Consider the following 9,990-nt stretch of genomic DNA (forward strand, 5'->3'; position numbering starts at 1 on the left):
CTAATGTTCTTTGCTACTGTGTAAAATGCTGCGCTTGGATTTATTCATTAATGAAAAAACTCCCTTCTGCACCAATTTTTATTCTGTCTCTAAGCGTAAATGTATCGTCAGGTTGGGGATGATCCTGCTTTGAGCAGGGGTTGGACTAGATGACCTCCTGAGGTCCCTTCCAGCCCTAATTTTCTATGATTCTGTGATGCTAGGTTTTGTCTGAAAACGTAGCACTGTGGAGATTATGATGCACAAAACCAGAATTATACATGGGAAATAAATTCTCTGTTTGGGTTTTTTAGCGCTTCAGATTTTTTTTTTTTTAATTTACCCCCCAAACCTAGAAATTTATGCGAATAGTCCTTCTGAGTTCACTGAAACAGCTCATTAGCGCGGCTACCCGTACTAGCGTCTGAAAGAAAATGATTCTGATCAAGATCCTCAAACTGGCTTCATGCCAATTGACCCCTTTGAGGATTTTTGTGTGTGTGTGTTTGTGTGAAAAGATTTGCTTTCTCAAAATGCCTTTTAAACAGAAAATGGCTTTGACCAGGGCTGTTTTAACAGCAGTGCTGCGGGAGGAAGCCTAGCTGAGAAATAAACTTGTTTTCAGGCAGCTGCCAGTTCACTTCTTTCTGGTTTCCTCCAAACCTCACTTTTAACTTGGGATGGCTTCATTTTTAGGCTTCATTTGGAAGGGACGGAGTTCAGTGCTGGGAACACTCTTGCAGCCTTCCAACAGGGAAGGAAAACATGAGCAAATCGTGGACGGCTGCTCGGGAGAGCTCAACTTTCTTCTTCCAAAGGTTTCCTTGTGGTCCCGTCCCCTCCTTCCTTCCAAGATTTCTTTCTCCCCTAACGCTCCGAATTCCTCCTTCCCTTCTGGTCCTGCTTTCAGCCCTAATCGTTACCCTTTGCTTCTCTTCGCACCCTGCCTTTTGCTTCAGAGAGACCAGTCATTATTATCCTTTGCTTGCCCCCCCGCTCCTTTTGCTTCAGACTGGCTGGCTGAAGCAGTGGCTTGCGTGTGGGGCGGAAGGGGCAAGAGGGCCACTCCTAACCTGCCCCTTCCATCTCCCCTCTGCGGGCTGTCCCAAGCCTGAAGTTAGGTCCGGAAGCAAGCGCAGGGCTTGGGACGGGCTGGGGAGGAGGGTGGAGGGAGGCCCATTTCCAGGCCCGGATTGGCTCCGGCCCCGCACGTGAGGCTGCACTCGCGCCTCTGGGCTGGCGGCTGGTAAAGCTCAGTGTGAGCCAGGCGGAGGCGGGAGCCAGGAGCCGGAGACTTACCAGAAGCCGCGGGGTGGCAGCTGCGGCGGCAGAGCGCGGGAGCCCGGAGCCGGAGCCGGAGGGGAAGGCAAGGCAGGTCGGTCGGTCCCGGAGTTGCTCCGGTGGCGGCGGGGGCGGCGCGGTGCTTCCCGTGCAAGTTGGCGCCGGAATGCGGGGGGATGCCCCGGGGCTGGGCTGCTGCGGGCCCCAGAGTCAATCGTGAAGCCTGTCCCTTGGCATCCCGTCCCGGTAAGGGCTTGGACGGGGGTTGTGCCGAGGCAGCCTCATGTTGGCTCCGGCTCTTCCAGGACGATCCCGGGTGCGCGGGGAGCCGGGCGAGGGCCAGAACCCGCTCCCGCTCCCCCTCCGGCCGGGCTCGGGCTCGGGCTTGGGCTGGGGCTGGGGAGCCGGATCGGCGGAGCCGGATCGCTTGGGAGGAGAGTTGCCCCGCCGGCTCCCGGGCTCCCAGCGCCGCGTCCCGGCTCCTCCCTCCCGCCGGCCGCTTCCCCGGGGGCTCTGCCCTGGCTGCGGCTGCTAAAGTTTTGGCGGCTGATACGTGGGACCTGAGGCATGTTGGCACCCGGGCCTGCGGGCGGAGGCTTTGATCAGAGGTTTCTCCCTCCTCCCCCTCCCCTGTTAACTGGAGATCCTGCGTTATTACTCAACAAACGGGTCAAGGGAGTTCTCCCCCCAAGGCTTCTGTGCCAGGAGCAGGACAGCAGAGAAACGCGGAGTTGCTTTGCGCCCCCCCCCCCTCCCCCCATCTCCAGTTGGGGGCTTCTTCGCGCAGCTCAACAATCCTTGCCACTTTGGACATTGTGATGTTTCAACAAAAGTCACCTTGAGCGGCCACCGAATAGTCCCCCGTGATGTTGCCCTGTTGGGCCCTGTTTGTTTCTGATGCCATTCAGCCAGGAGATGGACCAAGAGTTAGCTGCCCTCCCAAGTTTGCTTGTCTTTAAAGCCCATTTCCATGTTGTCCTGTACTGTAACAACGGGTGTGCAGGTCCAAGGCACTGCAGGGGTGCATCCCTGAAAAACCCTGTCATTCTGCTCCACCCCTCTCCCCTTTTGTCTTCTCTCAAAAGAAACAGATTTCCTTTTATGGTTGGCATCATTTGGATAGCTCTCTTTAATCACTATCCCCTGTAAGTCCCAATTTATCTTTCAGGAACTTCTTCAGTTTATCCCTTGTTTTTTTTGGAGGCAGGGAGAGTCCCATTGCTTTTGATTGTGGGAATCGGATCAACAGTCAACACACGCTGCCCCCAGCTACTTCAATACACTTGTCTTCCAGGAGTTGCAGTTCATGGGATGCAAACAGTACTGGCATCTCTTTACTATTCTCCTGTTCAGCATCTTTAGACAATAGACCAGATCCTTCCCCTCCCTTCTGAACTGAAGGCTAGGCATTGCATTATTTTGATTCTCCTCTAGTAGCTATATCAAGTCAAGTCTGCGGCACGTAGCCATAGAGTAGGTCACTGTGACCTCCCATCTCTTTTCGCCCATTTAGCTCTTATAGGAGAGAAACAGAGCAGAGAACTTCTACCTGGGCCATGGGAGACTGAATTGGCAAGAGTCAGGGGTTTCTTTTCCACCTCTGCAGTCTTTCTATGTTTTCACCATGGTGGAATTACAAGTTGAAGCAACTATTATGTCTCTCTTTCACCTTGGAAAGAGTCACAAAGAAAACTCTTGCGATGACTGTTTTCATTGATAAGCCAAAATGGGAAGCTGATTCCATTTTGCCAAAGTGAGGTAGCTGCTCCTTGAGCCTAGGGAGGGATGAGTGCGGATGTAGAAACCATTGCCTCTAGGAATTAGTCCAAAAATCAGATTTCCTCAAGTGCTGATTAATCTGTTTGCCTGCTAGAGAAAAGGGCTTTTAAAGTAAAGTAGTTTAGGGCCTTAGGAAATAGTCCACAATAGGTTATGGGAGAGCTATTCCTCACCAGCTCCCCTCCTAGATGTTACTGTGAGCCTTTGTAATTCAGTTTAGTTTGAAAGTCATTTAAGCTAAAGAGCAAACATGTCCATTTTTTATTGTGTCCATGTAGGGAATAAGTCCAAAATTGCTCTTGCACTTTAATTTCACACCTTGCCTTATTTTGCAAAAGCTTCCCCATGCAGACTTTGTTCCTCTGTGACAAATTAAGTTACAGCAAACTAGAGTCACTGTACTTCTGAATGAGAAGAGCCACGGAGGGGATTTAACATGATTTAATTTACGTGCATTGATTTCACATCTTCATTTGTTTCATCTTAACTTTCCAGAGCGTTTCCCCAGTAGACTTGGTCTTTGCATTTACAGTTGTTTGCATTTAAAACTAAACAACTAACTGGCAAGAAAGCAGATGATGATGATGTGTATTATGACAAGGCCAGAAATAAATAAGGGTTACCCACCCCCCCAAATATTCTTGTGATCTTCAGACTCAGTGTAGCAAAGTTCCCTACAAGGAAAATTAATTTCAAAATCCTTTATTTTTTTTAATAATTGGCTGGCTAGGATATTTTTATGGTATACTTTGATTTGTAGTATTCACTGACACATTTCCTCTTATGACATTTTTACATTTTTTATATTTTGTGGAGTTGAACTTTGTAAATAAGTGAAATGTTATCTAATAAATGTTTAGTTATTGTATTGTTGTTATCTTTAAGAAGTTACACTCAGGAGCTCAGAGAATGAGGGCATTGTTTTAGTTTTACTCTAAAACGAACAAGATCCATTGTCTCCATGGAATATATTTGGCTTCCATAATGTGGTGAATAAATTCTGTACTGTGCTGAATCTAGAGAGAAATAGCTAAGATTACTTCTGTCAATCTGATTTTTGGTGTATTATGGAGCTGTCAAAGTAACAGTAGATTTGTTCTTTTTCTTTCTCTTCCTTTCTTTTGCAACTAGAGCAATTGCACTTCAAGGAGGTGTCCAGGTAAGGTAATTATTGGCAGTGTTGAATAGGAATGTCTGCATCCTGGTTTGATACGGCTTTTCCTAGGGTTTGTCTTAGAAGAAGTAGAGGACTCTCTCTTATTCCTGGTATCACAGTCCACACACAGGAGTTTTATAGATGGGTGATGCTGTCTTCCCCATGTATACCAATAGTTTCTTTAATCCCTGTTCTTAGAATGAGTCTTTGGCATTGGTGTGAGGTTCAAGGAGTAAGAGTGTGGAATCGCTTACTAAATCTTTGTGTCTCGAATCAGATATTCTGAAGAGTTCATAAATCCACTTGGATGGTGGGCTGCTAAACACTGATCCTACACATGTGAATTTAAATTAGGCAGTAAATCTTCTGCACTAACTTTTTTTCCCCAGATAGCCGAATAATTGAGAGCTAGATACACAGCCTAAGGGAAAAGCCAAGATCTTATCAATGCTAATAGATGTCAGTTAATTTTTTACTAGTTTGTTTGTGGGGTTTTTTTTAAAGAAAATCATAGAAGTAGATTTAAAAAAAATAGGATACAACTAACCAAATATTCTGCAAATGGGCATTGTATTCTGAATAAATTCTCCAGACGCCTTACCTGTAGGGCAAGCCTTACTGCCTTACTCCCAGAAATGGCAGCTATTTCTGATTTTTTCTAAGATGCCATATCAAATGACTTTTGATTTCTCAGGAAGGACAGGTTCTGTGTATTTTCAAGATTATATCTATATCTATATTGATTAATTGATCGATAGCTATAGATATACTGTATATAGCAAAAGTAAAATTTTGAAGGACATTCAATAGACAAGTTTATTAAAGCAATATAATCTAAAATAGTTTAGTTGTTTCTTTTTGCAACTAAACCAAGTATTTGAACAATAGCTCTTCCTTTAAAGCCTTCTATGAATAAATGATTTAATTTGGTATTTAATGAAGGTATGCTCCTTTCTCTAATACAGGGGTGGGTAAAATATGGCCCTTGGGACGGATTTGGCCTGCCAGGCCATTCTGTCCAGCCTGCGGGCCCCCTAAAAAAATTTAGAAAATATTTACCTGCTTCTGGCTGCCTGTCAAAGATGACAAGAGCCAGGGGCAGTAGGACCCAGGGGGAGCAGGAGGCAGGAGCCCAGCCCCATCCACCCTCAGCTATTTCCCTGTTTCCTGCCCCTGCCCTGCTTCAGCACCACATGGCTCCTGGCTGCAAGGCTGGGCCAGGCAGCACTGTCTCACACCAGTACAGGGGGTGTGCATGCACACAGGCAGGGGCAGTGTGTGTGTGTGTGTGTGTGTGTGTGTGTGTGTGTGCATGCATGCATGTAGGCAGGGGCAGTGTGTATGTGTATGTATGCATGTAGGCAGGGGCAGAGTGTGTGTGTTTGTAGGGTGAGTCCCACATGCACACCCCACCATACACATGCATCCACACACACTCACACCCAAGCCACCCCCCCCACACCTCATGTATCCATACAGACATCCGCATGCTCCCTCACCCTGCATACCCACACACCCACAGCCCCCTACACAACTATACTCACCCCCCAACATGCAAGAGTAAGACTTAATTTTAAGCTATTATGCAATCATCTCTATGCACACTACACAAACACAAGTGAGTCAGGGCAAAAATATTTTTTGAAATTAAATTAATCAATGTTTTAGATATTTGCATTTTGGAATATATTTTGGTATTTTTCTGGTTCCGAGATGGCAAAACCTCTTGCTGAAAAGAGTATTTCCGGGGGCAAGGGGAGAGACTTCTAGTGGCAAAGGTCAGGAGCTAGGGGGTGGGACTTCTGGTTCCAAGATGGTGACCAGGGGGCGGGGCACCTGTCAAGGGGCGGAACTACCATGTGGCCCTCAACAGCTTGCCAGAACTCGGTAAGCAGCCCTCTGCCCAAAATAATTGTCCACCCCTGCTCTAATATGTATATACTGTTGCAGCTCCAATTAATTTTGGCACAATTTTTTGTTTGTGATATTCCTTGTTTCTCTTTGTCAGACATTAAAGTTGAAATTACGTTTTACTTCATTCTTAAGTAGATTCTTTCTGTAATTGAATAGGGGGCCATGTCATGGGATCCATGACGCACCTTAATGTCAGAGGTTATACTGCCAGATAAGTTTTTGTACAACTTTTTTGGGGCATTTGTCTAAACAAAATATGTTCTTCTCCTCCCTCCCCAGCATTCTTTTGTTCGAGACTGTGTTGCGAAAGAACTCTTAAGAGGTGGTCTAATGAAAGATCTTTTGGGTGCAAGATTAAGAACAACAGGAGAGCCAATACTTTGTTTTTATCTAGTCCATTGCAAATGTTACATCCTTCTGGAGGTTTTTATTAGTATCTAGTTTTGGGGCCCAGATGCCCTGACATGGTGAGATTGTGTGTTACTTTGAATCTTCATGTTTCATATAAATGGTTTACCCATACTTTAAATGGTGTGGGGAGATGAGAGATGGAAGGAAGAAGAGGAGCAAGAGAGTGGATTAATAAAACCAAAAAAACCCAATGAGACATCTTTGGTTCTAATAGTCTTCACTCTGTTTTAAAAAGTAGTCTCTAGCATAGTAAGAAAATGAGCTTGCATACTGACATGTGGTATGGGCACCAATTGGCTGTACATCATGAACCTGTAGGCTATTGACATAAAATGTTACGAAATACTGAAGCAAAATGTAGGAACAGTATGAGAGAGTTGAACTAGGTGACTACTGTTTTCTGCTTTCTAAACCCTATTCTTTTCCTAATTGTGGACATTTTTAGTATCTCTGTTGGACTGTCTTAAACACACATTTTATGGGAGGTAACTCTTGCTTTACCAAAGGTAGCTTTTACCTGTGTGAAATTTCCAAATTTGCATAATATTCGAGAGGTTTTATAATGTATCAGATGTGTTGAATATAAAGAGAGAATCCAATTAATAGATGTGGGCAGGCATATGATGCATCTAGATGAATGCAAAGCACAAGTAGACAGATTCAGATTGGGTCTTATCTTTGCACAAATTTGCACTAGTGTAGTTAAGCCCGTCTCATTAATGTGGTACTTGGATTCTTGTTTCAGAGTGCTTTTTTTTTATATCAGTTTAGATTAAACCTGGTGCAAAGCCAGTTAAACTGAAATAAGCCTGAGTCAATTGAGACTACTATCACCTGTGTAGTGATTTAACCAAATTGATTTGAAACTGCAGTGTAAACTTAAACTGGTGCAATTCTGCCTGTAGATAAACCACGCTTTAATTGCAGAATGTGAAAGGATCATATTCTTGCCACCATGGGTTAACTGATAATTATACCTCTCTCTGCTTTTCCTGTAACGTTTTTGGTCAATGAGCCTTCAGTCTGTCTCTCCTTCACAGCCCTGTCACTTCCTAGGTTCATCTGATATTTTGACAAACAGTACTGGCTGCAGATCCTCTCCTCACCTGTACATACCCAAAATGGTACCCTTACCCACACCCATAGTATCTTTCCAGCCTCATTCAGCCACATTGTTGACAAGTGTCTGTTCCATGTTCTGCCTTTATGCTCTTCCAGTGTTGCCTTTCGAAGAAAAAAAGTGTGTGCTTTCAGCTTCCACTGTGGAAACTCCCTTTCTCTCTCATTTTGGTGATTGCTACTGATGGAAATATCCTTTGCAGATATTAGCAGGCCTTCTTTCTGTTGTTTGCTGTTCTTTTCTGATAACTCAACATAGAGCTCACTGTCTTCCTTGCCCCTGAATTTAAAGAGAGAGAACTGGCATAATTCTCTTCTAAAAAAAAACCCAAGGAATTATGGACAGATTAACACCAGACCAACACAGTAGCTCATTTATTTTCTAGGGCCAGCGTAGCAAACTGCCAATGTTGTATGAAAAGGACTTTAGAATTCCTGTAGTATAATCATTTTGGAGGCATGAGGACCAATGTCTTAGCACCCGTGTGTGTGTGTCTGAAAACTTTTACAAACTATGTTAAGGAGAAATCCAAATTTTCCTTCATTGTGGGTTACCTGATAATTTAAAGAAGAAATTTGCTTCCAATGCTCTCTTGTTTCTGGAAGGCTGAAACCACTCCCAGGGGGAATTTAAGGACAAAGTGGGTTTGGAGCATAGTTGGATGTGGAAGAGAGGTGCAATCAGCTAACTCAGCTGGTGAAAGACTCTCCAGAGTTGTTGTAGACTGGCCTTCAAGCTGGGGACTGGAAGCTGATTCCCCTCTGCCCCTTTTTAACTCAAGCCTGAGCCTAAACTTCCATAGTAGTAAGAGAGAATTAGGGCCATGGTATCTTATATGCAACTGAGGTCTGTTGTATTTGGTTTTGCTTCAGAAGGGAGAAAAGTAAATTTCAGAATGGAGTTTGTTCCTTGAATATCTGAACATACATTACCAAGGCAAAATCTGAGGCTTTGTGTTTTCATGGTTCAGGTTATAAAAACATTTCTAAGCAGGGTTAGGAAGGAACTTCATACATTATACAATGCGATTTTTACACACGTGCCTCAATCCCTGTACAATCTTCTTTCTTTGACAGCATTTTAAAACGCCTCTTAATGGAGTAGGCAAATTAGATTTTTGGAAAATACTTTTACTCTCTGGGTGTACCATCTTCTTGATGCTTACCAGTTTTGCTCTGACTTTTTTTACTGGTACAGTGCTGGTCTGTTTTGTAAAGCTGCAAGTTGCGCTCGGTTGTGTTGTGTGTGGTGTTTTTTTTAAATTTTTAATTAGCACCTAAATGTGCTAGATGGTAATGCCCACATCACAAACCTTCTATTTTATTTTAAATGTAGGCAAACACTTCTGTTCGAAAACTGGGAAACATTAGGTTCAATGCTCCTTAAAATCTCCTTGTTGTGTGTGTCATTTTTACTCTCATTTTCAAACATGGTAATCCATATTATCATCTTAACTGTGTCATAGAGGGCTTTTTATTAATTTTTTTTTAGATTTGGCAACTGAGTATAATTCACACCCTCCATGGTCTTTTAACAACAGTTAAAACCAGCGTACCATATGCAAATGGATCCTCTCCTCTGGTTTTTGTTATTTTTGTTTTTTTGAGATAAGTCAGGAAGTGGTCCTTTCAGAGGATGAATGCTTGAAGTCATGTCTTTGTCAAATTAGGTTAAATTGAGACCACCTAGTATCTCATAGGTAGCATCTTCTATCACAGGGTTATTTCAGTGGTTGTTGATCTTCAAGTGTGCTTGCTTGTCTTTCCTCATACCTCACTCTTTGCTTTGGTTTCAGGCTAAGGGACAGCTGGTATTAACCAAAATTTGGGGTGAGGTGGGCACGCTCGTAGGGAGGGAAAGACTGCAGCAAGACCTGGATAGGTTGTAGGGGTGGGCTAACAAAAACAGGATGCGTTTCAATACTGACAAGTGCAGGGTGCTGCATTTGGGCAGTAGTAACCAGCAGCACACTTATAAGATGGGAAACTCCCTTCTTGAGAGCACGGAGGCAGAAAGGGATCTTGGAGTCGTCATTGACTGCAAGATGAACATGGGCCGACAATGCGAGGTCATGGTCGGCAGGGCTAACTGGACCTTATCGTGCATCCACAGGTGCATCTCAAGTAGGTCCAAGGAGGTGATCCTCCCCCTCTATGCGACACTGGTCAGGCCACAGCTGGAGTACTGTGTCCAGTTCTGGGCACCCCACTTCAAGAGGGATGTGGACAACAGTGAGAGGGTCCAGAGGAGGGCCACCCGCATGATCCAGGGACAGCAGGGCAGACCCTACAATGAGGCTACGGGACCTGAACCTGTTCAGCCTTCACAAGAGAAGGCTGAGGGGGGACCT

The 9,990-nt window shown here is 44.5% G+C and overlaps 1 protein-coding gene across 4 annotated transcripts in view; it reads left to right on the forward strand.

Annotated features, from left to right (window-relative positions):
- Positions 1 to 411: 411 nt before the first annotated feature.
- STXBP6 (syntaxin binding protein 6) overlaps positions 412 to 9,990 on the forward strand; it is a 255,513-nt gene continuing 245,934 nt past the window's right edge. For 2 of the 4 annotated variants that reach the window (XM_006022728.3, XM_006022729.3), the window contains exon 1: positions 421 to 1,354. The gene's annotated coding sequence lies outside the window, so the exon portion shown is untranslated. Of the gene's footprint in view, positions 1,355 to 9,990 lie in introns of all 4 variants that reach the window. The other 2 variants (XM_014519508.2, XM_025203082.1) reach the window with 2 other exon arrangements.

The sequence above is a fragment of the Alligator sinensis genome, unplaced genomic scaffold, assembly GCF_000455745.1.
Source record: "Alligator sinensis unplaced genomic scaffold, ASM45574v1 scaffold83_1, whole genome shotgun sequence".
NCBI lineage: Eukaryota > Metazoa > Chordata > Crocodylia > Alligatoridae > Alligator > Alligator sinensis.